Source organism: Hypanus sabinus, chromosome 7 (genome assembly GCF_030144855.1).
Source record: "Hypanus sabinus isolate sHypSab1 chromosome 7, sHypSab1.hap1, whole genome shotgun sequence".
Classification (NCBI taxonomy): Eukaryota; Metazoa; Chordata; class Chondrichthyes; order Myliobatiformes; family Dasyatidae; genus Hypanus; species Hypanus sabinus.
In genome coordinates this window covers 57,853,021-57,879,398 of record NC_082712.1, presented here as the reverse complement: position 1 = coordinate 57,879,398, position 26,378 = coordinate 57,853,021, and the positions used below count along the sequence as shown (strand labels likewise).

At 55.2% G+C, this 26,378-nt stretch overlaps 1 protein-coding gene across 9 annotated transcripts in view; it reads left to right on the top strand.

Annotated features, from left to right (window-relative positions):
* The window catches only part of c7h5orf63 (chromosome 7 C5orf63 homolog), a 79,245-nt gene that overhangs the window by 46,639 nt on the left and 6,228 nt on the right, over positions 1 to 26,378 (top strand). For 2 of the 9 annotated variants that reach the window (XM_059974713.1, XM_059974710.1), the window contains exon 3: positions 21,035 to 21,172. The exons of the other annotated variants lie outside the window; for them this stretch is intronic. The gene's annotated coding sequence lies outside the window, so the exon portion shown is untranslated. The remainder of the gene's footprint in view (positions 1 to 21,034; positions 21,173 to 26,378) is intronic. 9 annotated transcript variants of the gene reach the window in all.

The following is a 26,378-nucleotide window of genomic DNA, read 5'->3' as shown; positions in this document are numbered from 1 at the left end:
GGTGTTGTGCCCGGCTCTGGTTGTACGGTTCTGGGGTGTTGTGCCCGGTTCTGGTTGTACGGTTCTGGGGTGTTGTGCCCTGTTCTGGTTGTACGGTTCTGGGGTGTTGTGCCCGGCTCTGGTTGTACGGTTCTGGGGTGTTGTGCCCGGTTCTGGTTGTACGGTTTTGAGGTGTTGTGCCCGGTTCTGGTTGTACGGTTCTGGGGTGTTGTGCCCGGTTCTGGTTGTACGGTTCTGGGGTGTTGTGCCCGGCTCTGGTTGTACGGTTCTGGGGTGTTGTGCCCGGCTCTGGTTGTACGGTTCTGGGGTTTTGTGCCGGGCTCTGGTTGTAGGGTTCTGGGGTGTTGTGCTGGCCTCTGGTTGTAGGATTCTGAGGTGTTGTGCCCGGTTCTGGTTGTACGGTTCTGGGGTGTTGTGCCCGGCTCTGGTTGTACGGTTCTGGGGTGTTGTGCCCGGCTCTGGTTGTACGGTTCTGGGGTGTTGTGCCGGGCTCTGATTGTAGGGTTCTGGGGTGTTGTGCCCGGCTCTGGTTGTACGGTTCTGGGGTGTTGTGCCGGGCTCTGGTTGTACGGTTCTGGGGTGTTGTGCCCGGTTCTGGTTGTACGGTTCTGGGGTGTTGTGCCCAACTCTGGTTTTACGGTTCTGGGGTGTTGTGCCCGGCTCTGGTTGTACGGTTCTGAGGTGTTGTGCCCGGCTCAGGTTGTACGGTTCTGGGGTGTTGTGCCCGGTTCTGGTTGTACGGTTCTGGGGTGTTGTGCCCGGTTCTGGTTGTACCGTTCTGGGGTGTTGTGCTGGGCTCTGGTTGTAGTGTTCTGGGGTGTTGTGCCCGGTTCTGGTTGTACGGTTCTGGGGTGTTGTGCCCGGTTCTGGTTGTACGGTTCTGGGGTGTTGTGCCCGGTTCTGGTTGTACCGTTCTGGGGTGTTGTGCTGGGCTCTGGTTGTAGTGTTCTGGGGTGTTGTGCCCGGTTCTGTTTGTACGGTTCTGGGGTGTTGTGCCCGGTTCTGGTTGTACGGTTCTGGGGTGTTGTGTCCGGTTCTGGTTGTACCGTTCTGGGGTGTTGTGCTGGGCTCTGGTTGTAGTGTTCTGGGGTGTTGTGCCCGGTTCTGGTTGTACGGTTCTGGGGTGTTGTGCCCGGCTCTGGTTGTACGGTTCTGGGGTGTTGTGCCGGGCTCTGGTTGTACAGTTCTGGGGTGTTGTGCCCGGTTCTGGTTGTACGGTTCTGGGGTGTTCTGCCCAACTCTGGTTGTACGGTTCTGGGGTGTTGTGCCCGGCTCTGGTTGTACGGTTCTGAGGTGTTGTGCCCGGCTCTGGTTGTACGGTTCTGGGGTGTTGTGCCCGGTTCTGGTTGTACGGTTCTGGGGTGTTGTGCCCTGTTCTGGTTGTACGGTTCTGGGGTATTGTGCCCGGCTCTGGTTGTACGGTTCAGGGGTGTTGTGCCCGGTTCTGGTTGTACTGTTCTGAGGTGTTGTGCCCGGATCTGGTTGTACGGTTCTGGGGTGTTGTGCCCGGTTCTGGTTGTACGGTTCTGGGGTGTTGTGCCCGGCTCTGGTTGTACGGTTCTGGGGTGTTGTGCCCGGCTCTGGTTGTACGGTTCTGGGGTTTTGTGCCGGGCTCTGGTTGTAGGGTTCTGGGGTGTTGTGCTGGGCTCTGGTTGTAGGGTTCTGGGGTGTTGTGCCCGGTTCTGGTTGTACGGTTCTGGGGTGTTGTGCCCGGTTCTGGTTGTACCGTTCTGGGGTGTTGTGCTGGGCTCTGGTTGTAGTGTTCTGGGGTGTTGTGCCCGGCTCTGGTTGTACGGTTCTGGGGTGTTGTGCCCGGCTCTGGTTGTACGGTTCTGGGGTGTTGTGCCCGGCTCTGGTTGTACGGTTCTGGGGTGTTGTGCCCGGTTCTGGTTGTACGGTTCTGGGGTGTTGTGCCCGGTTCTGGTTGTACCGTTCTGGGGTGTTGTGCTGGGCTCTGGTTGTAGTGTTCTGGGGTGTTGTGCCCGGTTCTGGTTGTACGGTTCTGGGGTGTTGTGCCCGGTTCTGGTTGTACGGTTCTGGGGTGTTGTGCCCGGTTCTGGTTGTACCGTTCTGGGGTGTTGTGCTGGGCTCTGGTTGTAGTGTTCTGGGGTGTTGTGCCCGGTTCTGGTTGTACGGTTCTGAGGTGTTGTGCCCGGTTCTGGTTGTACGGTTCTGGGGTGTTGTGTCCGGTTCTGGTTGTACCGTTCTGGGGTGTTGTGCTGGGCTCTGGTTGTAGTGTTCTGGGGTGTTGTGCCCGGTTCTGGTTGTACGGTTCTGGGGTGTTGTGCCCGGTTCTGGTTGTACGCTTCTGGGGTGTTGTGCCCGGCTCTGGTTCTACGGTTCTGGGGTTTTGTGCCGGGCTCTGGTTGTAGGGTTCTGGGGTGTTGTGCTGGGCTCTGGTTGTAGGGTTCTGGGGTGTTGTGCCCGGTTCTGGTTGTACGGTTCTGGGGTGTTGTGCCCGGTTCTGGTTGTACCGTTCTGGGGTGTTGTGCTGGGCTCTGGTTGTAGTGTTCTGGGGTGTTGTGTCCGGTTCTGGTTGTACGGTTCTGGGGTGTTGTGCCCGGCTCTGGTTGTACGGTTCTGGGGTGTTGTGCCCGGCTCTGGTTGTACGGTTCTGGGGTGTTGTGCCCGGTTCTGGTTGTACCGTTCTGGGGTGTTGTGCTGGGCTCTGGTTGTAGTTTTCTGGGGTGTTGTGCCCGGTTCTGGTTGTACGGTTCTGGGGTGTTGTGCCCGGTTCTGGTTGTACGGTTCTGGGGTGTTGTGCCCGGTTCTGGTTGTACCGTTCTGGGGTGTTGTGCTGGGCTCTGGTTGTAGTGTTCTGGGGTGTTGTGCCCGGTTCTGGTTGTACGGTTCTGGGGTGTTGTGCCCGGTTCTGGTTGTACGGTTCTGGGGTGTTGTGTCCGGTTCTGGTTGTACCGTTCTGGGGTGTTGTGCTGGGCTCTGGTTGTAGTGTTCGGGGGTGTTGTGCCCGGTTCTGGTTGTACGGTTCTGGGGTGTTGTGCCCGGCTCTGGTTGTACGGTTCTGAGGTGTTGTGCCCGGCTCTGGTTGTACGGTTCTGGGGTGCTGTGCCCGGTTCTGGTTGTACGGTTCTGGGGTGTTGTGCCCTGTTCTGGTTGTACGGTTCTGGGGTGTTGTGCCCGGCTCTGGTTGTACGGTTCTGGGGTGTTGTGCCCGGTTCTGGTTGTACGGTTCTGAGGTGTTGTGCCCGGTTCTGGTTGTACGGTTCTGGGGTGTTGTGCCCGGTTCTGGTTGTACGGTTCTGGGGTGTTGTGCCCAACTCTGGTTGTAGGGTTCTGGGGTGTTGTGCTGGGCTCTGGTTGTAGGGTTCTGGGGTGTTGTGCCCGGTTCTGGTTGTACGGTTCTGGGGTGTTGTGCCCGGTTCTGGTTGTACCGTTCTGGGGTGTTGTGCTGGGCTCTGGTTGTAGTGTTCTGGGGTGTTGTGCCCGGTTCTGGTTGTACGGTTCTGGGGTGTTGTGCCCGGCTCTGGTTGTACGGTTCTGGGGTGTTGTGCCCGGCTCTGGTTGTACGGTTCTGGGGTGTTGTGCCTGGTTCTGGTTGTACGGTTCTGGGGTGTTGTGCCCGGTTCTGGTTGTACGGTTCTGAGGTGTTGTGCCCGGCTCTGGTTGTACGGTTCTGGGGTGCTGTGCCCGGTTCTGGTTGTACGGTTCTGGGGTGTTGTGCCCTGTTCTGGTTGTACGGTTCTGGGGTGTTGTGCCCGGCTCTGGTTGTACGGTTCTGGGGTGTTGTGCCCGGTTCTGGTTGTACGGTTCTGAGGTGTTGTGCCCGGTTCTGGTTGTACGGTTCTGGGGTGTTGTGCCCGGTTCTGGTTGTACGGTTCTGGGGTGTTGTGCCGAACTCTGGTTGTAGGGTTCTGGGGTGTTGTGCTGGGCTCTGGTTGTAGTGTTCTGGGGTGTTGTGCCCGGTTCTGGTTGTACGGTTCTGGGGTGTTGTGCCCGGTTCTGGTTGTACCGTTCTGGGGTGTTGTGCTGGGCTCTGGTTGTAGTGTTCTGGGGTGTTGTGCCCGGTTCTGGTTGTACGGTTCTGGGGTGTTGTGCCCGGCTCTGGTTGTACGGTTCTGGGGTGTTGTGCCCGGCTCTGGTTGTACGGTTCTGGGGTGTTGTGCCTGGTTCTGGTTGTACGGTTCTGGGGTGTTGTGCCCGGTTCTGGTTGTACCGTTCTGGGGTGTTGTGCTGGGCTCTGGTTGTAGTGTTCTGGGGTGTTGTGCCCGGTTCTGGTTGTACGGTTCTGGGGTGTTGTGCCCGGTTCTGGTTGTACGGTTCTGGGGTGTTGTGCCCGGTTCTGGTTGTACCGTTCTGGGGTGTTGTGCTGGGCTCTGGTTGTAGTGTTCTGGGGTGTTGTGCCCGGTTCTGGTTGCACGGTTCTGAGGTGTTGTGCCCGGTTCTGGTTGTACGGTTCTGGGGTGTTGTGTCCGGTTCTGGTTGTACCGTTCTGGGGTGTTGTGCTGGGCTCTGGTTGTAGTGTTCTGGGGTGTTGTGCCCGGTTCTGGTTGTACGGTTCTGGGGTGTTGTGCCCGGTTCTGGTTGTACTGTTCTGGGGTGTTGTGCCCGGCTCTGGTTGTACGTTTCTGGGGTTTTGTGCCGGGCTCTGGTTGTAGGGTTCTGGGGTGTTGTGCTGGGCTCTGGTTGTAGGGTTCTGGGGTGTTGTGCCCGGTTCTGGTTGTACGGTCCTGGGGTGTTGTGCCCGGTTCTGGTTGTACCGTTCTGGGGTGTTGTGCTGGGCTCTGGTTGTAGTGTTCTGGGGTGTTGTGTCCGGTTCTGGTTGTACGGTTCTGGGGTGTTGTGCCCGGCTCTGGTTGTACGGTTCTGGGGTGTTGTGCCCGGCTCTGGTTGTACGGTTCTGGGGTGTTGTGCCCGGTTCTGGTTGTACCGTTCTGGGGTGTTGTGCTGGGCTCTGGTTGTAGTGTTCTGGGGTGTTGTGCCCGGTTCTGGTTGTACGGTTCTGGGGTGTTGTGCCCGGTTCTGGTTGTACGGTTCTGGGGTGTTGTGCCCGGTTCTGGTTGTACCGTTCTGGGGTGTTGTGCTGGGCTCTGGTTGTAGTGTTCTGGGGTGTTGTGCCCGGTTCTGGTTGTACGGTTCTGGGGTGTTGTGTCCGGTTCTGGTTGTACCGTTCTGGGGTGTTGTGCTGGGCTCTGGTTGTAGTGTTCGGGGGTGTTGTGCCCGGCTCTGGTTGTACGGTTCTGAGGTGTTGTGCCCGGCTCTGGTTGTACGGTTCTGGGGTGTTGTGCCCGGTTCTGGTTGTACGGTTCTGGGGTGTTGTGCCCTGTTCTGGTTGTACGGTTCTGGGGTGTTGTGCCCGGCTCTGGTTGTACGGTTCTGGGGTGTTGTGCCCGGTTCTGGTTGTACGGTTCTGAGGTGTTGTGCCCGGTTCTGGTTGTACGGTTCTGGGGTGTTGTGCCCGGTTCTGGTTGTACGGTTCTGGGGTGTTGTGCCCAACTCTGGTTGTACGGTTCTGGGGTGTTGTGCCCGGCTCTGGTTGTACGGTTCTGAGGTGTTGTGCCCGGCTCTGGTTGTACGGTTCTGGGGTGTTGTGCCCGGTTCTGGTTGTACGGTTCTGGGGTGTTGTGCCCTGTTCTGGTTGTACGGTTCTGGGGTGTTGTGCCCGGCTCTGGTTGTACGGTTCTGGGGTGTTGTGCCCGGTTCTGGTTGTACGGTTTTGAGGTGTTGTGCCCGGTTCTGGTTGTACGGTTCTGGGGTGTTGTGCCCGGTTCTGGTTGTACGGTTCTGGGGTGTTGTGCCCGGCTCTGGTTGTACGGTTCTGGGGTGTTGTGCCCGGCTCTGGTTGTACGGTTCTGGGGTTTTGTGCCGGGCTCTGGTTGTAGGGTTCTGGGGTGTTGTGCTGGCCTCTGGTTGTAGGATTCTGAGGTGTTGTGCCCGGTTCTGGTTGTACGGTTCTGGGGTGTTGTGCCCGGCTCTGGTTGTACGGTTCTGGGGTGTTGTGCCCGGCTCTGGTTGTACGGTTCTGGGGTGTTGTGCCCGGTTCTGGTTGTACGGTTCTGAGGTGTTGTGCCCGGTTCTGGTTGTACGGTTCTGGGGTGTTGTGCCCGGTTCTGGTTGTACGGTTCTGGGGTGTTGTGCCCGGCTCTGGTTGTACGGTTCTGGGGTTTTGTGCCGGGCTCTGGTTGTAGGGTTCTGGGGTGTTGTGCTGGGCTCTGGTTGTAGGGTTCTGGGGTGTTGTGCCCGGTTCTGGTTGTACGGTTCTGGGGTGTTGTGCCCGGCTCTGGTTGTACGGTTCTGGTGTGTTGTGCCCGGTTCTGGTTGTACGGTTCTGGGGTGTTGTGCCCGGTTCTGGTTGTACAGTTCTGGGGTGTTGTGCCCGGTTCTGGTTGTACGGTTCTGGGGTATTGTGTCCGGTTCTGGTTGTACGGTTCTGGGGTGTTGTGCCCGGCTCTGGTTGTACGGTTCTGGGGTGTTGTGCCCGGTTCTGGTTGTACGGTTCTGAGGTGTTGTGCCCGGTTCTGGTTGTACGGTTCTGGGGTGTTGTGCCCGGTTCTGGTTGTACCGTTCTGGCGTGTTGTGCCCGGTTCTGGTTGTACCGTTCTGGCGTGTTGTGCTGGGCTCTGGTTGTAGTGTTCTGGGGTGTTGTGCCCGGTTCTGGTTGTACGGTTCTGGGGTGTTGTGCTGGGCTCTGGTTGTAGGGTTCTGGGGTGTTGTGCCTAGTTCTGGTTGTACGGTTCTGGGGTGTTGTGCTGGGCTCTGGTTGTACGGTTCTGGGGTGTTGTGCCCGGTTCTGGTTGTATGGTTCTGGGGTGTTGTGCCCGGCTCTGGTTGTACGGTTCTGGGGTGTTGTGCCCGGCTCTGGTTGTACGGTTCTGGGGTGTTGTGCCGGGCTCTGGTTGTACCGTTCTGGGGTGTTGTGCCGGGCTCTGGTTGTACCGTTCTGGGGTGTTGTGCCGGGCTCTGGTTGTACGGTTCTGGGGTGTTGTGCCCGGTTCTGGTTGTACGGTTCTGGGGTGTTGTGCCCGACTCTGGTTGTACGGTTCTGGGGTGTTGTGCCCGGCTCTGGTTGTACGGTTCTGTGGTGTTGTGCCCGGCTCTGGTTGTACGGTTCTGGGTTGTTGTGCCCGGCTCTGGTTGTACGGTTCTGGGGTGTTGTGCCCGGCTCTGGTTGTACGGTTCTGGGGTGTTGTGCCCGGCTCTGGGTGTACGGTTCTGGGGTGTTGTGCCCGGCTCTGGTTGTAGGGTTCTGGGGTGTTGTGCCCGGCTCTGGTTGTACTGTTCTGGGGTGTTGTGCCGGGCTCTGGTTGTAGGGTTCTGGGGTGTTGTGCCCGGTTCTGGTTGTACGATTCTGGGGTGTTGTGCCCGGTTCTGGTTGTACGATTCTGGGGTGTTGTGCCCGGTTCTGGTTGTACGGTTCTGGGCTGTTGTGCCGGGCTCTGGTTGTACCGTTCTGGGGTGTTGTGCCGGGCTCTGGTTGTACGGTTCTGGGGTGTTGTGCCCGGTTCTGGTTGTACGGTTCTGGGGTGTTGTGCCCGGTTCTGGTTGTACAGTTCTGGGGTGTTGTGCCCGGCTCTGGTTGTACGGTTCTGGGGTGTTGTTCCTGGCTCTGGCTGTACGGTGCTGGGGTGTTGTGCCGGGCTCTGGTTGTAGGGTTCTGGGGTGTTGTGCCCGGCTCTGGTTGTACCGTTCTGGGGTGTTGTGCCGGGCTCTGGTTGTACGGTTCTGGGATGTTGTGCCCGGTTCTGGTTGTACGGTTCTGGGGTGTTGTGCCCGACTCTGGTTGTACAGTTCTGGGGTGTTGTGCCCGGTTCTGGTTGTACGGTTCTGGGGTGTTGTGCCCGGCTCTGGTTGTACGGTTCTGGGGTGTTGTGCCCGGTTCTGGTTGTACGGTTCTGGGGTGTTGTGCTGGGCTCTGGTTGTACGGTTCTGGGGTGTTGTGCCCGGTTCTGGTTGTACGGTTCTGGGGTGTTGTGCCCGGTTCTGGTTGTACGGTTCTGGGGTGTTGTGCCCGGTTCTGGTTGTACGGTTCTGGGGTGTTGTGCCCGGTTCTGGTTGTACGGTTCTGGGGTGTTGTGCCCGGTTCTGGTTGTACTGTTCTGGGGTGTTGTGTCCGGTTCTGGTTGTACGGTTCTGGGGTGTTGTGCCCGGCTCTGGTTGTACGGTTCTGGGGTGTTGTGCCCGGCTCTGGTTGTACGGTTCTGGGGTGTTGTACCGGGCTCTGGTTGTAGGGTTCTGGGGTGTTGTGCCCGGCTCTGGTTGTACGGTTCTGGGGTGTTGTGCCCGGCTCTGGTTGTAGGGTTCTGGGGTGTTGTGCCCGGTTCTGGTTGTATGGTTCTGGGGTGTTGTGCCCGGTTCTGGTTGTACGGTTCTGGGTTGTTGTGCCCGGTTCTGGTTGTACGGTTTTGGGGTGTTGTGCCCGGTTCTGGTTGTACGGTTCTGGGGTGTTGTGCCCGGTTCTGGTTGTACCGTTCTGGGGTGTTGTGCTGGGCTCTGATTGTAGGGTTCTGGGGTGTTGTGCCCGGCTCTGGTTGTACTGTTCTGGGGTGTTGTGCCGGGCTCTGGTTGTACAGTTCTGGGGTGTTGTGCCCGGTTCTGGTTGTACAGTTCTGGGGTGTTGTGCCCAACTCTGGTTGTACGGTTCTGGGGTGTTGTGCCCGGCTCTGGTTGTACGGTTCTGAGGTGTTGTGCCCGGCTCTGGTTGTACGGTTCTGGGGTGTTGTGCCCGGTTCTGGTTGTAGGGTTCTGGGGTGTTGTGCCCTGTTCTGGTTGTACGGTTCTGGGGTGTTGTGCCCGGCTCTGGTTGTACGGTTCTGGGGTGTTGTGCCCGGTTCTGGTTGTACGGTTCTGAGGTGTTGTGCCCGGTTCTGGTTGTACGGTTCTGGGGTGTTGTGCCCGGTTCTGGTTGTACGGTTCTGGGGTGTTGTGCCCGGCTCTGGTTGTACGGTTCTGGGGTGTTGTGCCCGGCTCTGGTTGTACGGTTCTGGGGTTTTGTGCCGGGCTCTGGTTGTAGGGTTCTGGGGTGTTGTGCTGGGCTCTGGTTGTAGGGTTCTGGGGTGTTGTGCCCGGTTCCGGTTGTACGGTTCTGGGGTGTTGTGCCCGGTTCTGGTTGTACCGTTCTGGGGTGTTGTGCTGGGCTCTGGTTGTAGTGTTCTGGGGTGTTGTGCCCGGTTCTGGTTGTACGGTTCTGGGGTGTTGTGCCCGGCTCTGGTTGTACGGTTCTGGGGTGTTGTGCCCGGCTCTGGTTGTACGGTTCTGGGGTGTTGTACCCGGTTCTGGTTGTACGGTTCTGGGGTGTTGTGCCCGGTTCTGGTTGTACCGTTCTGGGGTGTTGTGCTGGGCTCTGGTTGTAGTGTTCTGGGGTGTTGTGCCCGGTTCTGGTTGTACGGTTCTGGGGTGTTGTGCCCGGTTCTGGTTGTACGGTTCTGGGGTGTTGTGTCCGGTTCTGGTTGTACCGTTCTGGGGTGTTGTGCTGGGGTCTGGTTGTAGTGTTCTGGGGTGTTGTGCCCGGTTCTGGTTGTACGGTTCTGGGGTGTTGTGCCCGGCTCTGGTTGTACGGTTCTGGGGTGTTGTGCCGGGCTCTGGTTGTACAGTTCTGGGGTGTTGTGCCCGGTTCTGGTTGTACGGTTCTGGGGTGTTGTGCCCAACTCTGGTTGTACGGTTCTGGGGTGTTGTGCCCGGCTCTGGTTGTACGGTTCTGAGGTGTTGTGCCCGGCTCTGGTTGTACGGTTCTGGGGTGTTGTGCCCGGTTCTGGTTGTACGGTTCTGGGGTGTTGTGCCCTGTTCTGGTTGTACGGTTCTGGGGTGTTGTGCCCGGCTCTGGTTGTACGGTTCAGGGGTGTTGTGCCCGGTTCTGGTTGTACGGTTCTGAGGTGTTGTGCCCGGTTCTGGTTGTACGGTTCTGGGGTGTTGTGCCCGGCTCTGGTTGTACGGTTCTGGGGTGTTGTGCCCAGCTCTGGTTGTACGGTTCTGGGGTTTTGTGCCGGGCTCTGGTTGTAGGGTTCTGGGGTGTTGTGCTGGGCTCTGGTTGTAGGGTTCTGGGGTGTTGTGCCCGGTTCTGGTTGTACGGTTCTGGGGTGTTGTGCCCGGTTCTGGTTGTACCGTTCTGGGGTGTTGTGCTGGGCTCTGGTTGTAGTGTTCTGGGGTGTTGTGCCCGGTTCTGGTTGTACGGTTCTGGGGTGTTGTGCCCGGCTCTGGTTGTACGGTTCTGGGGTGTTGTGCCCGGCTCTGGTTGTACGGTTCTGGGGTGTTGTGCCCGGTTCTGGTTGTACGGTTCTGGGGTGTTGTGCCCGGTTCTGGTTGTACCGTTCTGGGGTGTTGTGCTGGGCTCTGGTTGTAGTGTTCTGGGGTGTTGTGCCCGGTTCTGGTTGTACGGTTCTGGGGTGTTGTGCCCGGTTCTGGTTGTACGGTTCTGGGGTGTTGTGCCCGGTTCTGGTTGTACCGTTCTGGGGTGTTGTGCTGGGCTCTGGTTGTAGTGTTCTGGGGTGTTGTGCCCGGTTCTGGTTGTACGGTTCTGAGGTGTTGTGCCCGGTTCTGGTTGTACGGTTCTGGGGTGTTGTGTCCGGTTCAGGTTGTACCGTTCTGGGGTGTTGTGCTGGGCTCTGGTTGTAGTGTTCTGGGGTGTTGTGCCCGGTTCTGGTTGTACGGTTCTGGGGTGTTGTGCCCGGTTCTGGTTGTACGGTTCTGGGGTGTTGTGCCCGGCTCTGGTTGTACGGTTCTGGGGTTTTGTGCCGGGCTCTGGTTGTAGGGTTCTGGGGTGTTGTGCTGGGCTCTGGTTGTAGGGTTCTGGGGTGTTGTGCCCGGTTCTGGTTGTACGGTTCTGGGGTGTTGTGCCCGGTTCTGGTTGTACCGTTCTGGGGTGTTGTGCTGGGCTCTGGTTGTAGTGTTCTGGGGTGTTGTGTCCGGTTCTGGTTGTACGGTTCTGGGGTGTTGTGCCCGGCTCTGGTTGTACGGTTCTGGGGTGTTGTGCCCGGCTCTGGTTGTACGGTTCTGGGGTGTTGTGCCCGGTTCTGGTTGTACGGTTCTGGGGTATTGTGTCCGGTTCTGGTTGTACGGTTCTGGGGTGTTGTGCCCGGCTCTGGTTGTAGTGTTCTGGGGTGTTGTGCCCGGTTCTGGTTGTACGGTTCTGGGGTGTTGTGCCCGGTTCTGGTTGTACGGTTCTGGGGTGTTGTGCCCAGTTCTGGTTGTATCGTTCTGGGGTGTTGTGCTGGGCTCTGGTTGTAGTGTTCTGGGGTGTTGTGCCCGGTTCTGGTTGTACGGTTCTGGGGTGTTGTGCCCGGTTCTGGTTGTACGGTTCTGGGGTGTTGTGTCCGGTTCTGGTTGTACCGTTCTGGGGTGTTGTGCTGGGCTCTGGTTGTAGTGTTCTGGGGTGTTGTGCCCGGTTCTGGTTGTACGGTTCTGGGGTGTTGTGCCCGGCTCTGGTTGTACGGTTCTGAGGTGTTGTGCCCGGCTCTGGTTGTACGGTTCTGGGGTGTTGTGCCCGGTTCTGGTTGTACGGTTCTGGGGTGTTGTGCCCTGTTCTGGTTGTACGGTTCTGGGGTGTTGTGCCCGGCTCTGGTTGTACGGTTCTGGGGTGTTGTGCCCGGTTCTGGTTGTACGGTTCTGAGGTGTTGTGCCCGGTTCTGGTTGTACGGTTCTGGGGTGTTGTGCCCGGTTCTGGTTGTACGGTTCTGGGGTGTTGTGCCCAACTCTGGTTGTACGGTTCTGGGGTGTTGTGCCCGGCACTGGTTGTACGGTTCTGGGGTGTTGTGCCCGGTTCTGGTTGTACGGTTCTGGGGTGTTGTGCCCTGTTCTGGTTGTACGGTTCTGGGGTGTTGTGCCCGGCTCTGGTTGTACAGTTCTGGGGTGTTGTGCCCGGTTCTGGTTGTACGGTTTTGAGGTGTTGTGCCCGGTTCTGGTTGTACGGTTCTGGGGTGTTGTGCCCGGTTCTGGTTGTACGGTTCTGGGGTGTTGTGCCCGGCTCTGGTTGTACGGTTCTGGGGTGTTGTGCCCGGCTCTGGTTGTACGGTTCTGGGGTTTTGTGCCGGGCTCTGGTTGTAGGGTTCTGGGGTGTTGTGCTGGGCTCTGGTTGTAGGATTCTGAGGTGTTGTGCCCGGTTCTGGTTGTACGGTTCTGGGGTGTTGTGCCCGGCTCTGGTTGTACGGTTCTGGGGTGTTGTGCCCGGCTCTGGTTGTACGGTTCTGGGGTGTTGTGCCGGGCTCTGATTGTAGGGTTCTGGGGTGTTGTGCCCGGCTCTGGTTGTACTGTTCTGGGGTGTTGTGCCGTGCTCTGGTTGTACGGTTCTGGGGTGTTGTGCCCGGTTCTGGTTGTACGGTTCTGGGGTGTTGTGCCCAACTCTGGTTTTACGGTTCTGGGGTGTTGTGCCCGGCTCTGGTTGTACGGTTCTGAGGTGTTGTGCCCGGCTCTGGTTGTACGGTTCTGGGGTGTTGTGCCCGGTTCTGGTTGTACGGTTCTGGGGTGTTGTGCCCTGTTCTGGTTGTATGGTTCTGGGGTGTTGTGCCCGGCTCTGGTTGTACGGTTCTGGGGTGTTGTGCCCGGTTCTGGTTGTACGGTTCTGAGGTGTTGTGCCCGGTTCTGGTTGTACGGATCTGGGGTGTTGTGCCCGGTTCTGGTTGTACGGTTCTGGGGTGTTGTGCCCGGCTCTGGTTGTACGGTTCTGGGGTGTTGTGCCCGGCTCTGGTTGTACGGTTCTGGGGTTTTGTGCCGGGCTCTGGTTGTAGGGTTCTGGGGTGTTGTGCTGGGCTCTGGTTGTAGGGTTCTGGGGTGTTGTGCCCGGTTCTGGTTGTACGGTTCTGGGGTGTTGTGCCCGGCTCTGGTTGTACGGTTCTGGTGTGTTGTGCCCGGTTCTGGTTGTACGGTTCTGGGGTGTTGTGCCCGGTTCTGGTTGTACGGTTCTGGGGTGTTGTGCCCGGTTCTGGTTGTACGGTTCTGGGGTATTGTGTCCGGTTCTGGTTGTACGGTTCTGGGGTGTTGTGCCCGGCTCTGGTTGTACGGTTCTGGGGTGTTGTGCCCGGCTCTGGTTGTACAGTTCTGGGGTGTTGTGCCCGGTTCTGGTTGTACGGTTCTGGGGTGTTGTGCCCGGTTCTGGTTGTACCGTTCTGGGGTGTTGTGCTGGGCTCTGGTTGTAGTGTTCTGGGGTGTTGTGCCCGGTTCTGGTTGTACGGTTCTGGGGTGTTGTGCTGGGCTCTGGTTGTAGGGTTCTGGGGTGTTGTGCCCAGTTCTGGTTGTACGGTTCTGGGGTGTTGTGCTGGGCTCTGCTTGTACGGTTCTGGGGTGTTGTGCCCGGTTCTGGTTGTATGGTTCTGGGGTGTTGTGCCCGGCTCTGGTTGTACGGTTCTGGGGTGTTGTGCCCGGCTCTGGTTGTACGGTTCTGGGGTGTTGTGCCGGGCTCTGGTTGTACCGTTCTGGGGTGTTGTGCCGGGCTCTGGTTGTACGGTTCTGGTGTGTTGTGCCCGGTTCTGGTTGTACGGTTCTGGGGTGTTGTGCCCGACTCTGGTTGTACGGTTCTGGGGTGTTGTGCCCGGCTCTGGTTGTACGGTTCTGGGGTGTTGTGCCGGGCTCTGGTTGTACGGTTCTGGGGTGTTGTGCCCGGTTCTGGTTGTACAGTTCTGGGGTGTTGTGCCCGGTTCTGGTTGTACGGTTCTGGGGTGTTGTGCCCGGCTCTGGTTGTACGGTTCTGGGGTGTTGTTCCCGGTTCTGGTTGTACGGTTCTGGGGTGTTGTGCCCGGTTCTGGTTGTACGGTTCTGGGGTGTTGTGCTGGGCTCTGGTTGTACGGTTCTGGGGTGTTGTGCCCGGTTCTGGTTGTGCAGTTCTGGGGTGTTGTGCCCGGTTCTGGTTGTACGGTTCTGGGGTGTTGTGCCCGTCTCTGGTTGTACGGCTCTGGGGTGTTGTGCCCGGTTCTGGTTGTACCGTTCTGGGGTGTTGTGCCCGGTTCTGGTTGTACGGTTCTGGGGTGTTGTGCCCGGTTCTGGTTGTACGGTTCTGGGGTGTTCTGCCCGGTTCTGGTTGTACGGTTCTGGGGTGTTGTGCCCGGCTCTGGTTGTACGGTTCTGGGGTGTTGTGCCCGGCTCTGGTTGTACGGTTCTGGGGTGTTGTGCCGGGCTCTGGTTGTAGGGTTCTGGGGTGTTGTGCCCGGCTCTGGTTGTACGGTTCTGGGGTGTTGTGCTGGGCTCTGGTTGTAGGGTTCTGGGGTGTTGTGCCCGGTTCTGGTTGTACGGTTCTGGGGTGTTGTGCCCGGTTCTGGTTGTACGGTTCTGGGTTGTTGTGCCCGGTTCTGGTTGTACGGTTTTGGGGTGTTGTACCCGGTTCTGGTTGTACGGTTCTGGGGTGTTGTGCCCGGTTCTGGTTGTACAGTTCTGGGGTGTTGTGCCGGGCTCTGATTGTAGGGTTCTGGGGTGTTGTGCCCGGCTCTGGTTGTACGGTTCTGGGGTGTTGTGCTGGGCTCTGGTTGTACGGTTCTGGGGTGTTGTGCCCGGTTCTGGTTGTACGGTTCTGGGGTGTTGTGCCCAACTCTGGTTGTACGGTTCTGGGGTGTTGTTCCCGGCTCTGGTTGTACGGTTCTGAGGTGTTGTGCCCGGCTCTGGTTGTACGGTTCTGGGGTGTTGTGCCCGGTTCTGGTTGTACGGTTCTGGGGTGTTGTGCCCGGTTCTGGTTGTACGGTTCTGGGGTGTTGTGCCCGGCTCTGGTTGTACGGTTCTGGGGTGTTGTGACCGGTTCTGGTTGTACGGTTCTGAGGTGTTGTGCCCGGTTCTGGTTGTACGGTTCTGGGGTGTTGTGCCCGGTTCTGGTTGTACGGTTCTGGGGTGTTGTGCCCGGCTCTGGTTGTACGGTTCTGGGGTGTTGTGCCCGGCTCTGGTTGTACGGTTCTAGGGTTTTGTGCCGGGCTCTGGTTGTAGGGTTCTGGGGTGTTGTGCTGGGCTCTGGTTGTAGGGTTCTGGGGTGTTGTGCCCGGTTCTGGTTGTACGGTTCTGGGGTGTTTTGCCCGGTTCTGGTTGTACGGTTCTGGGGTGTTGTGCCCGGTTCTGGTTGTACGGTTTTGGGGTGTTGTACCCGGTTCTGGTTGTACGGTTCTGGGGTGTTGTGCCCAGTTCTGGTTGTACCGTTCTGGGGTGTTGTGCCGGGCTCTGATTGTAGGGTTCTGGGGTGTTGTGCCCGGCTCTGGTTGTACGGTTCTGGGGTGTTGTGCTGGGCTCTGGTTGTACGGTTCTGGGGTGTTGTGCCCGGTTCTGGTTGTACGGTTCTGGGGTGTTGTGCCCGGCTCTGGTTGTACGGTTCTGGGGTGTTGTGCCCGGTTCTGGTTGTACGGTTCTGGGTTGTTGTTCCCGGTTCTGGTTGTACGGTTCTGGGGTGTTGTGCCCGGTTCTGGTTGTACTGTTCTGGGGTGTTGTGCCCGGCTCTGGTTGTACGGTTCTGGGGTGTTGTGCCCGGCTCTGGTTGGACGGTTCTGGGGTGTTGTGCCAGGCTCTGGTTGTAGGGTTCTGGGGTGTTGTGCCCGGCTCTAGTTGTACGGTTCTGGGGTGTTGTGCTGGGCTCTGGTTGTAGGGTTCTGGGGTGTTGTGCCCGGTTCTGGTTGTACGATTCTGTGGTGTTGTGCCCGGTTCTGGTTGTACGGTTCTGGGGTGTTGTGCCCGACTCTGGTTGTACGATTCTGGGGTGTTGTGCCCGGCTCTGGTTGTACGGTTCTGGGGTGTTGTGCCCGGCTCTGGTAGTACGGTTCTGGGGTGTTGTGCCTGGCTCTGGTTGTACGGTTCTGGGGTGTTGTGCCCGGCTCTGGTTGTATGGTTCTGGGGTGTTGTGCTGGGTTCTGGTTGTAGGGTTCTGGGGTGTTGTGCCCGGTTCTGGTTGTACGGTTCTGGGGTGTTGTGCTGGGCTCTGGTTGTAGGGTTCTGGGGTGTTGTGCCCGGTTCTGGTTGTACGGTTCCGGGGTGTTGTGCTGGGCTCTGGTTGTACGGTTCTGGGGTATTGTGCTGGGCTCTGGTTGTACGGATCTGGGGTGTTGTGCCCGGTTCTGGTTGCACGGTTCTGGGGTGTTGTGCCCGGTTCTGGTTGTACGGTTCTGGGGTGTTGTGCCCGGTTCTGGTTGTACGATTCTGGGGTGTTGTGCCCGGTTCTGGCTGTACGGTTCTGGGGTGTTGTGCCCGGCTCTGGTTGTACGGTTCTGGGGTGTTGTGCCCGGCTCTGGTTGTACGGTTCTGGGGTGTTGTGCCCGGCTCTGGTTGTACGGTTCTGGGGTGTTGTGCCCGGCTCTGGTTGTACGGTTCTGGGGTGTTGTGCCGGGCTCTGGTTGTACCGTTCTGGGGTGTTGTGCCGGGCTCTGGTTGTACGGTTCTGGGGTGTTGTGCCCGGTTCTGGTTGTACGGTTCTGGGGTGTTGTGCCCAACTCTGGTTGTACGGTTCTGGGGTGTTGTGCCCGGCTCTGGTTGTACGGTTCTGGGGTGTTGTGCCGGGCTCTGGTTGTACGGTTCTGGGGTGTTGTGCCCGGTTCTGGTTGTACAGTTCTGGGGTGTTGTGCCCGGTTCTGGTTGTACGGTTCTGGGGTGTTGTGCCCGTCTCTGGTTGTACGGTTCTGGGGTGTTGTGCCCGGTTCTGGTTGTACCGTTCTGGGGTTTTGTGCCCGGTTCTGGTTGTACGGTTCTGGGGTGTTGTGCCCGGTTCTGGTTGTACGGTTCTGGGGTGTTGTGCCCGGTTCTGGTCTGGGTTGTTGTGCCCGGCTCTGGTTGTACGGTTCTGGGGTGTTGTGCCCGGCTCTGGTTGTACGGTTCTGGGGTGTTGTGCAGGGCTCTGGTTGTAGGGTTCTGGGGTGTTGTGCCCGGCTCTGGTTGTACGGTTCTGGGGTGTTGTGCTGGGCTCTGGTTGTAGGGTTCTGGGGTGTTGTGCCCGGTTCTGGTTGTACGGTTCTGGGGTGTTGTGCCCGGTTCTGGTTGTACGGTTCTGGGTTGTTGTGCCCGGTTCTGGTTGTACGGTTTTGGGGTGTTGTACCCGGTTCTGGTTGTACGGTTCTGGGGTGTTGTGCCCGTTTCTGGTTGTACCGTACTGGGGTGTTGTGCCAGGCTCTGATTGTAGGGTTCTGGGGTGTTGTGCCCGGCTCTGGTTGTACGGTTCTGGGGTGTTGTGCTGGGCTCTGGTTGTACGGTTCTGGGGTGTTGTGCCCGTTTCTGGTTGTACGGTTCTGGGGTGTTGTGCCCAACTCTGGTTGTACGGTTCTGGGGTGTTGTGCCCGGCTCTGGTTGTACGGTTCTGAGGTGTTGTGCCCGGCTCTGGTTGTACGGTTCTGGGGTGTTGTGCCCGGTTCTGGTTGTACGGTTCTGGGGTGTTGTGCCCGGTTCTGGTTGTACGGTTCTGGGGTGTTGTGCCCGGCTCTGGTTGTACGGTTCTGGGGTGTTGTGCCCGGTTCTGGTTGTACGGTTCTGAGGTGTTGTGCCCGGTTCTGGTTGTACGGTTCTGGGGTGTTGTGCCCGGTTCTGGTTGTACGGTTCTGGGGTGTTGTGCCCGGCTCTGGTTGTACGGTTCTGGGGTGTTGTGCCCGGCTCTGGTTGTACGGTTCTGGGGTTTTGTGCCGGGCTCTGGTTGTAGGGTTCTGGGGTGTTGTGCTGGGCTCTGGTTGTAGGGTTCTGGGGTGTTGTGCCCGGTTCTGGTTGTACGGTTCTGGGGTGTTGTGCCCAGTTCTGGTTGTACGGTTTTGGGGTGTTGTACCCGGTTCTGGTTGTACGGTTCTGGGGTGTTGTGCCCAGTTCTGGTTGTACCGTTCTGGGGTGTTGTGCCGGGCTCTGATTGTAGGGTTCTGGGGTGTTGTGCCCGGCTCTGGTTGTACGGTTCTGGGGTGTTGTGCTGGGCTCTGGTTGTACGGTTCTGGGGTGTTGTGCCCGGTTCTGGTTGTACGGTTCTGGGGTGTTGTGCCCGGCTCTGGTTGTACGGTTCTGGGGTGTTGTGCCCGGTTCTGGTTGTACGGTTCTGGGGTGTTGTTCCCAGTTCTGGTTGTACGGTTCTGGGGTGTTGTGCCCGGTTCTGGTTGTACTGTTCTGGGGTGTTGTGCCCGGCTCTGGTTGTACGGTTCTGGGGTGTTGTGCCCGGCTCTGGTTGGACGGTTCTGGGGTGTTGTGCCAGGCTCTGGTTGTAGGGTTCTGGGGTGTTGTGCCCGGCTCTAGTTGTACGGTTCTGGGGTGTTGTGCTGGGCTCTGGTTGTAGGGTTCTGGGGTGTTGTGCCCGGTTCTGGTTGTACGATTCTGGGGTGTTGTGCCCGGCTCTGGTTGTACGGTTCTGGGGTGTTGTGCCCGGCTCTGGTTGTACGGTTCTGGGGTGTTGTGCCTGGCTCTGGTTGTACGGTTCTGGGGTGTTGTGCCCGGCTCTGGTTGTATGGTTCTGGGGTGTTGTGCTGGGCTCTGGTTGTAGGGTTCTGGGGTGTTGTGCCCGGTTCTGGTTGTACGGTTCTGGGGTGTTGTGCTGGGCTCTGGTTGTAGGGTTCTGGGGTGTTGTGCCCGGTTCTGGTTGTACGGTTCCGGGGTGTTGTGCTGGGCTCTGGTTGTACGGTTCTGGGGTATTGTGCTGGGCTCTGGTTGTACGGATCTGGGGTGTTGTGCCCGGTTCTGGTTGCACGGTTCTGGGGTGTTGTGCCCGGTTCTGGTTGTACGGTTCTGGGGTGTTGTTCCCGGTTCTGGTTGTACGATTCTGCGGTGTTGTGCCCGGTTCTGGCTGTACGGTTCTGGGGTGTTGTGCCCGGCTCTGGTTGTACGGTTCTGGGGTGTTGTGCCCGGCTCTGGTTGTACGGTTCTGGGTTGTTGTGCCCGGCTCTGGTTGTACGGTTCTGGGGTGTTGTGCCCGGTTCTGGTTGTATGGTTCTGGGGTGTTGTGCCCGGTTCTGGTTGTACGGTTCTGGGGTGTTGTGCCCGGTTCTGGTTGTACGGTTCTGGGGTGTTGTGCCCGGTTCTGGTTGTACTATTCTGGGGTGTTGTGCCCGGTTCTGGTTGTACGATTCTCGGGTGTTGTGCCCGGCTCTGGTTGTACGGTTCTGGGGTGTTGTGCCCGGCTCTGGTTGTACGGTTCTGGGGTGTTGTGCCCGGTTCTGGTTGTACGGTTCTGGGGTGTTTTGCTGGGCTCTGGTTGTACGGTTCTGGGGTGTTGTACCCGGTTCCGGTTGTACGGTTCTGGGGTGTTGTGCTGGGCTCTGGTTGTAGGGTTCTGGGGTGTTGTGCCCGGTTCTGGTTGTACGGTTCCGGGGTGTTGTGCCCGGTTCTGGTTGCACGGTTCTGGGGTGTTGTGCCCGGTTCTGGTTGTACGGTTCTGGGGTGTTGTGCCCAGTTCTGGCTGTATGGTTCTGGGGTGTTGTGCCCGGCTCTGGTTGTACGGTTCTGGGGTATTGTGCTGGGCTCTGGTTGTACGGTTCTGGGGTGTTGTGCCCGGTTCTGGTTGCACGGTTCTGGGGTGTTGTGCCCGGTTCTGGTTGTACGGTTCTGGGGTGTTGTGCCCGGTTCTGGCTGTATGGTTCTGGGGTGTTGTGCCCGGCTCTGGTTGTACGGTTCTGGGGTGTTGTGCCCGGCTCTGGTTGTACGGTTCTGGGGTGTTGTGCCCGGCTCTGGTTGTACGGTTCTGGGGTGTTGTGCCCGGTTCTGGTTGTACGGTTCTGGGGTGTTGTGCCCGGTTCTGGTTGTACGGTTCTGGGGTGTTGTGCCCGGTTCTGGTTGTACGGTTTTGGGGTGTTGTGCCCGGTTCTGGTTGTACGATTCTGGGGTGTTGTGCCCGGTTCTGGTTGTACGATTCTCGGGTGTTGTGCCCGGCTCTGGTTGTACGGTTGTGGGGTGTTGTGCCCGGCTCTGGTTGTACGGTTCTGGGGTGTTGTGCCCGGTTCTGGTTGTACGGTTCTGGGGTGTTGTGCTGGGCTCTGGTTGTACGGTTCTGGGGTGTTGTGCCCGGTTCTGGTTGTACGATTCTGGGGTGTTGTGCCCAGTTCTGGTTGTACGATTCTGGGGTGTTGTGCCCGGTTCTGGTTGCCACATCACCTAAAGGATGTGATGTCATTTGAAAGAATAGAGAAGTATTTCATGGGGTGTTGCCTAGAATGGATGACTTCACTTATCAAGAAAGATTGGATAGGCTGGGTTTATTCTCACTGGCATGTAGGTGACTGAGGGGTGACCTTATAGACTTATATAAAATTAAGAGGGTCATATATAGGATAGATAATCATAGTTACTAGGTTAGGAGAGTGTGAAATGAGAGGGTGTAGGTTTAAGGTGAGAGAGAACACATTTAAAAGGGATCTCAGTGTGGTGAGTATATGGAACAAGCAGCCAGAGGAAGTGCTGGAGCAGAATACAGTCACACTCTTTATAAGACCGTCGTTCAGGTACAAAGAATAAAGGGACTATGGGCTAAAGGCTGGCTTGTGAGATTAACATGGGCATCACAGCAAACATGGACAGGTTGGGCTCAAAGGTCTGTTTCTGTGCTGTACAGTTAACTATATGATCTCATGGCCCTGCTTCTCCTCAGCCTCACATTGCACCTCACCCACATTAACCATCATAGGGTTTGCCTTATCTATAGAATCACCACTATTCCCAAATCTACATGTCCACTGGAATTCAATGTTCCAATATTTGTTAGATTTGAATTTTCAGCATTATTAACTGACTCTTTGCTATCTTTCCCTTGCTGGTCTTGTCTTCTCTACCTTGTACTCTATCACTCAGAGCCGTGCCTTTTCTGACCCTCTAAACTACTGGATAATCACATCTCTCAAGTTGACTCGAGGTGATTTTTTTTTGAGTTCCATGTCTTATCACAAACCACTGTGTCATTCTCACTCTCTTCACTCTTACCTTTGAAATTGGCCACCATGTTGATCCCAGTTCTACAGCGTGTGAAATGACTGACAAAAACTTGGAGACAACCATTTTCCCACATCTCTCAAAGTGTACGTTATCCACCCAAATGATGTCCCTTGGTGAGTTCTGCAAAGACATTCTAGTGTCTGGAACATAATTTACTACTGCCACGTGGACGAGTTTATTTCCAAAAACGTAGTTGGGATGTGTATTTCTCTACATCCATTGCACTGTCAAATCCATCCATTCTCTCTCAAAGCTTCATTGCAGGTACAGTAACAACATGGAAAAGACATTTGGACAGGTACATAGATAGGCAGGTTGAGAAGAACATCGGCCATGGCCTCCTCTTCTGCTACAATGTGGCCACTCTTCAGTCCTCCCAAGGGTTACAAAGGTGGGCATTAAGGACATTCCTACACAGGCTTCTATAATATTATAAAATTTGAAATTTGACATAGTACATTTCTTTGTTCCTACAAATGGCACTACAAATCCGGAGCTGGAGTCCCTAAGGCAGTCCGACGTTGTCTTCAACCTCATTCCGGCAACTCCTGCGATGTCACTGGTGCCAAGCTGTATCAGCCCTTGCCCTTCCCTTGGACAATATTGGTGTCGTGGAGAGGGGAAAGTTGCTGCTTGGACAACTGCTGGTCTTCCATACAACCTTGCCCAGGCCTGTGCCCTGGAGAGGACACTCCAGTAGACTTCCCAGGTGCAGATCCATGGTCTCGCGAGACTAATGGATGCCACCACAAATGGCAGAACTACATTCCTTTCCTTCTCTCTTCACTAATTGTAATTGTTCCTCCTTCTCAGTCTGCTGTATTTTTAATGCCATTAATTATAGAACTGTGAAAGTGTAGTTACCCTGGACTTCCCTCTGATTGCGTCTGTTTTTTGCCCTTGGGTCTTGTTTTTGCTTCTCCATCTTCACTAGTCCTGTATAATTTAGAGAAAACGCTGAAGTAACTCAACAGATCAGGCAGATTTATGGAAATTAATAAGTAGTCGACGTTTTGGTCCAAGACACTTCCTTAAGACTGGAAAGGAAGGGTGAAGATGCCAAAATGAAAAGGTGGGGGAAGGGGAAGGAGGATTAGCTAGAAGGTGATAGGCGAATCCAGGTCTGTGGGAAAGGTAAGAGGCTAGAGAAGAAGGAATCTGATAGGAGAGGAGAATGGACCATGGGAGAAAGGGACATGGAGGGGCACCAGGGGAAGGTGATTGGAAGTCTGGGGAGAAGAGGTAAGAGGTCAGTGTTGAAAAGAGAAGTGGGAAGGGAGAGGAGAAAGGTAAAGAAAGAAAAAAAGAAATTATCAGAGGGAGAAGTCGATGGTCTTGTCATCAGGTTGGAGGCTACCCAGACGGAATATGAGATGTTGCTCCTCCACCTTGAGGATGGCCTTATCGTGGCCCAATAGGAGGCCATGGACTGACATGTCAGAATGGGATTGGAGGTAGGAATTGAAATGATTAACCACCTGCAAATTATGCTTTTGCTGTGTGAAGCAGAGGTGCTCAACAAAGCAGACCCCCCCAGTTATGTTGGGTCTCACCAGCGTAGAGGAGGCCACATCGGGAGCCCAGCAGGACAAATGATCTTGGCTTGGAACTATTACGGTTTTCTTGAAATCCTGAAATTTAACCTGATAAAATTCAAATTTGGAGCCTGATTAAGGTTTCCAAATCCACAATATGAGGTTTGTGACACAAAACCTGTCTCCGGGTCAGGCACAAGTTCTACAATGACCTGTAATCCTCCTGCCATCCAAGGTTGATCTACACCCCTTTGTTCCTCATCTGTAATTCTTCCACCGATCCCTTCCCATAATTATCAACATGTACTCTACTGAAGTCCCTTTATTTGGGACATGGAAGGAATTATTAACAATTTCTAGTCTCTCTTCCTCACCTTACTTAGCATGTTTTCTTTTTCTTTGTTTACCTCAGCATCCTGTCGGGATTAAATTTAAAAGCTCATTTCCCACTCTTACTTACTCGTTTTACAGACACTGGTGCCACGGGTATCCCTGATGTTCTTACTGGTCACATCTAATCATTGAGACCCATACGTTTTTGGTTGCTGTAATGAAAGCATTAGGATTATGGAGAGAGCAACTGATCCACTCAATGGCATTAGCACAGATCATATGCAGTGTATAGAACCGGAGCAGTGCAGAGCCCTGGTATTTGCTACTCACCTGGAAAGGACATAAAGAGCAAAAAGCAAACTTATTTTTTGGTGATCATTCCTCTGTCAGAGTTTCTCCAGGAGAAGGCAGTCTCCTGGATCCCCCTGGCTGTGCTCCCACACTTACACATGTGATCTTGGTGGGACCTCAAAGTTCTGTCAAGCACCTTTTCGCTATGTCTTATAATAAACAGCAATAAACTCAGAGTGGATCGATCATAAGCACGTTTATTTTCCTTGCTACAAGGGAAGACCACACCACACAAGGTTCAGTGATAGCTTCAAAAAAAAACAGCAGCATAATCACTCCTTTCTACCCTAGTGTTAGGTACTGCGCATTATTTTAAGGTCAGGGTTCATTCCATTTACCTGCTTAATTAGTGTACTTGGCATTCTTCCAGAAACCAAGTCTTTTGCAGTTTATCATATACTCAAGGTCCATCGGCATAGTTGTGCACAAACATTATTAACAAAGCACTCTGGTACAATTCATTTTGTTACAGACAAAAAATGCCATTTTGTTATCATAAGTAAAGTACATTTCAACAAAGCGAACGAAAAGGCAGCATAGCTGGGGCCCATACGGGTACCCATGTCTACCCCTTGAGTATGGAGAAAGTGGGAGGAGCTGAAGGAGAAATTGTCGAGGATGAGGATCACTTCTGCTGAGAAAGAAGCAGAGAACTTTAAGGCCTTGACGTGGGATAGGAGAGTATGGTAACTGGACATCCTTGGTGAAAATGAGGCAGTCAGGCTAGGGAATTGAAAGTTATTGAGGAGACCGAGAGCATGTGAAGTGTGACAAATGTAGGTGTGAAGGGACTGAACCATGGGGACTAGAATGGAGTCAGCAAGAGCAGGCAGAGACAGTGGGCCTACCTGGATAGTCAGGTTTGTGGATCTTGGTTAGGAGGTAGAAACAGTGTGGGGTAAAGGATCTGTGAGATTGGTCGCAGTGGATGGGAGATTTCCGGAGTTGAAGAGGTTGGTGATGGTATGGGAGACAGTGGCCTGATGGTCTAGTGGGGTCCTTTTCAAAGGTTAAATAAAAGGTGTTTGAGGGTTGCCGCCTGGCCTCAGCAAGGTAGAGGTCAGTCCGCACACTCCAGCAGCACTCTCTTTGTCTGTGGCTGCACTCGCTCTCCTATTAGCTTCTCCAGCCCTTTACCTTTCCCACACGCCTGGCTTCACCTTTAACCTTCTAGCTTGTCCTCTTTCCCCTCTTCCTCATGTCTTTGCCCTTCCTTGCCTGTCCCGATGAAGCGTCTCGGCCCCAAAGGTCATTTCCATGGATGCTGCCTGACCTTCTGAGTTCCTCCATTTTGTGTGTTTTGCTCTGGATTTCCAGTATCTGCAGAATCTACTTTGTTCTCTTGTAATTTATTTGTTGTGTTTTGTCTGTACCTACGTGCCTGTGATGCTGCTGCAGTAAGATTTTCATTGCACCTGTACCTGTGCATGGCAGTAAAATTGATTTGAGATGACTCTCAGGAACACAGCTACCCAAATGATAGGTGATCTATCCCAAAATGTAAATGCACACTTCTGCTCCCACTGTTACCCCATTACTGCAGGTTGTGCCATCTGTATGTTCACAAAATAATGCTGGTGGAACATTTAATGATCTCTATACCCAAGGAGGATACGAAGGAAAACCTGCTCCCAATCACATAGCATTGTGTACCTCATGTCCTCCTCCTTCAAAGAATGGAGTTTCCCTTCCTCCAGTATAGATGCTACCCTCACCTGCATCTCACCTATTTCCTGAGCAGCGGCCAAAGTGCTACACCTGTCCTTTCAACTCTGTTCATGGCCCCAAACAGTCCTTCCAGATGAGGCAGCATTTCACCTGCAGATCTATTGTGTCCGGTGCTCTCTTTGCAGCCTTCTCTACTTTGGTGAGACCTGTCATAAATTGGGGAACCACGTGGTTAAGCAGCCTCAATCCATCTCCGAAAGTGGAATTCCCTGGAGACCAAACATTTTAATTCCGATTCCCATACCTGACCTGACACGTTGGTCCATGGCTTCCTCTTGTGCCAAGATGAGGCCACCCTCAGGGTGGAGGAGCAACACCTTACATTCTATCTGGGTAGCCTCCAACCTCATGGCATAAATATCAGTTTTCTCCTTCCGGTAATTTTTCCTCTCCCCCTCGCCTCTTCTATTCCCCACTTTGGCTTTTTACCACTTCTCACCTGCCTATTACTTCCCTCCCCTCCCCCAATCCCCTCTTCCTTCCCTTTCTCCTATTGCCCACTCTCCTCTCCTATCTGTCCTCTCCAACCCTTCACCTTTCCCACCCCATAGGGCTTCACCTATCACCTTCTAGCTATCCTCACTCCACCCCCATCCACCTTTTTTATTCTGACTTCTTCTCCCTTCCTTTCCCATTCTGAAGAAGAGTCTTGGCCTAAAACATCCTAAGTTTCTTCATTCCCATGGATGCTGCTGGGACTGCTGAGTTCCTCCAGCATTTTTGTGTGTGTTGCTTTGGATTTCCAGCATCTGCTTTTCTTGTAACTCGGAACTAGATCATCAGCCTTTCGTCATCACGGGTGTAGTTCCTGCGACGGCCAACTCAATAGCATTCACCAGAAGTACTGCAGTGGTTTAAAAGTATCATTGTCCCATCAAAAGCAACTGGGAATGGACATTTGGTCATTTTGCCAGGTGCTCAGGCATCTTTAAAAATAAATTAATAAAACAACTTACATTTTTTTTCATCTAGGTTTTAATTTTTGCCAGTGGAAATAATGCAATTTTAAATATTAGTAAAGTGATGTTAGCAAATAACTTGTAGACACTAATTAAGTGGAAAAACTGATTTGGAAACAGACTTTTATCTTCAATACACAACCTGCATCAGGATAGATCTTCAGAGATGTTGACACCCAGGGACTCGTTTCAGATTTCTGGCATCTTGTTTATTAGACTTCCATGGAAAACTTCTCAAAATGATACCGGGGAACATTTCTGCCACACGGGTCAAAAGGCAGAACCACAGATTTATATTTCAACTACAGTTCAGCAACTCCAAGAGTATAGTGCTCCCTCAGTACAACAATGGAGCATCAGCTTGTAGTTCGTGTGGGGACTGAAACTCTCAAACTTTAAACTTACCAACCGATAACGCTGAAGGTGGTACAGTTAGTGTATGGCTAAAGAGCTGGTGCAGGAGAGAGGGCAAACACGAGGAAATCTGCAGATGCTGGAAATTCAAACAACACACACAAAATGCTGGTGGAACACAACAGGCCAGGCAGCATCTATAGGGAGAAGCACTGTCGACGTTTCGGGCCGAGACCCTTCGTCAGGACTAACTGAAAGGAGAGATAGTAAGAGATTTGCAAGTAGTGGGGGGAGGCAGAAATGCAAAATGATAGGAGAAGACCGGAGGGGGTGGGAT